Genomic DNA, 3074 nt, shown 5'->3' with positions numbered 1-3074 from the left:
ATGTACTACACTGTGCATTTCGTGTAATGCGGGTTTTTCAGTAAATTCTAAGTTTTTCAGTGCAACTCACTCATATACTATGTACTACACTGTGCATTTCGTGTAATGCGGGTTTTTCAGTAAATTCTAAGTTTTTCAGTGCAACTCATTCATACACTATGTACTATATGTGCGTTTCTTATATTCTAAGTTTTTCAGTGCAACTCACTCATATACTATGTACTACACTGTGCGTTTCTTATATTCTAAGTTTTTCAGTGCAACTCACTCATATACTATGTACTACACTGTGCGTTTCTTATATTCTAAGTTTTTGAGTGGAACTCACTCATATACTATGTACTATACTGTGCGTTTCTTATATTCTAAGTTTTTCAGTGCAACTCACTCATATACTATGTACTACACTGTGCGTTTCTTAAATTCTAAGTTTTTCAGTGCAACTCACTCATATACTATGTACTACACTGTGCGTTTCTTATATTCTAAGTTTTTCAGTGCAACTCACTCATATACTATGTACTACACTGTGCGTTTCTTATATTCTAAGTTTTTCAGTGCAACTCACTCATATACTATGTACTACACTATGCGTTTCTTATATTCTAAGTTTTTCAGTTTAACTCACTCATATACTATGTACTACACTGTGCGTTTCTTATATTCTAAGTTTTTCAGTGCAACTCACTCATATACTATGTACTACACTGTGCATTTCGTGTAATGCGGATTTTTCAGTAAATTCTAAGTTTTTCAGTGCAACTCACTCATATACTATGTACTACACTGTGCGTTTCTTATATTCTAAGTTTTTCAGTGCAACTCACTCATATACTATGTACTACACTGTGCGTTTCTTATATTCTAAGTTTTTCAGTGCAACTCACTCATATACTATGTACTACACTGTGCGTTTCTTATATTCTAAGTTTTTCAGTGCAACTCACTCATATACTATGTGCTACACTGTGCATTTCGTGTAATGCGGGTTTTTCAGTAAATTCTAAGTTTTTCAGTGCAACTCACTCATATACTATGTACTACACTGTGCGTTTCTTATATTCTAAGTTTTTCAGTGCAACTCACTCATATACTATGTACTACACTGTGCGTTTCTTATATTCTAAGTTTTTCAGTGCAACTCACTCATATACTATGTGCTACACTGTGCATTTCGTGTAATGCGGGTTTTTCAGTAAATTCTAAGTTTTTCAGTGCAACTCACTCATATACTATGTACTACACTGTGCGTTTCTTATATTCTAAGTTTTTCAGTGCAACTCACTCATATACTATGTACTACACTGTGCGTTTCTTATATTCTAAGTTTTTCAGTGCAACTTACTCATATACTATGTACTACACTGTGCGTTTCTTATATTCTAAGTTTTTCAGTGCAACTCGCTCATATACTATGTACTACACTGTGCGTTTCTTATATTCTAAGTTTTTCAGTGCAACTCACTCATATACTATGTACTACACTGTGCGTTTCTTAAATTCTAAGTTTTTCAGTGCAACTCACTCATATATTATGTACTACACTGTGCGTTTCTTATATTCTAAGTTTTTCAGTGCAACTCACTCATATACTATGTACTACACTGTGCGTTTCTTATATTCTAAGTTTTTCAGTGCAACTCACTCATATACTATGTACTACACTGTGCGTTTCTTATATTCTAAGTTTTTCAGTGCAACTCACTCATATACTATGTACTACACTGTGCATTTCGTGTAATGCGATTTTTTCAGTAAATTCTAAGTTTTTCAGTGCAACTCATTCATATACTATGTACTATATGTGCGTTTCTTATATTCTAAGTTTTTCAGTGCAACTCACTCATATACTATGTACTACACTGTGCGTTTCTTATATTCTAAGTTTTTCAGTGCAACTCACTCATATACTATGTACTACACTGTGCGTTTCTTAAATTCTAAGTTTTTCAGTGCAACTCACTCATATACTATGTACTACACTGTGCGTTTCTTATATTCTAAGTTTTTCAGTGCAACTCACTCATACACCATGTACTACAATGTGCGTTTCTTATATTCTAAGTTTTTCAGTGCAACTCACTCATATACTATGTACTACACTGTGCGTTTCTTATATTCTAAGTTTTTCAGTGCAATTCACTCATATACTATGTACTACACTGTGCGTTTCTTATATTCTAAGTTTTTCAGTGCAACTCACTCATATACTATGTACTACACTGTGCGTTTCTTATATTCTAAGTTTTTCAGTGCAACTCACTCATATACTATGCACTACACTGTGCGTTTCTTATATTCTAAGTTTTTCAGTGCAACTCACTCATATACTATGTACTACACTGTGCGTTTCTTATATTCTAAGTTTTTCAGTGCAACTCACTCATATACTATGTACTACACTGTGCGTTTCTTAAATTCTAAGTTTTTCAGTGCAACTCACTCATATACTATGTACTACACTGTGCGTTTCTTATATTCTAAGTTTTTCTGTGCAACTCACTCATATACTATGTACTACACTGTGCGTTTCTTATATTCTAAGTTTTTCAGTGCAACTCACTCATATACTATGTACTACACTGTGCGTTTCTTATATTCTAAGTTTTTGAGTGCAACTCACTCATATACTATGTACTATACTGTGCGTTTCTTATATTCTAAGTTTTTCAGTGCAACTCACTCATATACTATGTACTACACTGTGCGTTTCTTAAATTCTAAGTTTTTCAGTGCAACTCACTCATATACTATGTACTACACTGTGCGTTTCTTATATTCTAAGTTTTTCAGTGCAACTCACTCATATACTATGTACTACACTGTGCGTTTCTTATATTCTAAGTTTTTCAGTGCAACTCACTCATATACTATGTACTACACTATGCGTTTCTTATATTCTAAGTTTTTCAGTTTAACTCACTCATATACTATGTACTACACTGTGCGTTTCTTATATTCTAAGTTTTTCAGTGCAACTCACTCATATACTATGTACTACACTGTGCATTTCGTGTAATGCGGGTTTTTCAGTAAATTCTAAGTTTTTCAGTGCAACTCACTCATATACTATG

The sequence above is a fragment of the Mus caroli genome, unplaced genomic scaffold (assembly GCF_978045245.1).
Source record: "Mus caroli unplaced genomic scaffold, Mus_caroli_1 scaffold_25, whole genome shotgun sequence".
NCBI lineage: Eukaryota > Metazoa > Chordata > Mammalia > Rodentia > Muridae > Mus > Mus caroli.
Note: the sequence above shows the minus strand (reverse complement) of the source record.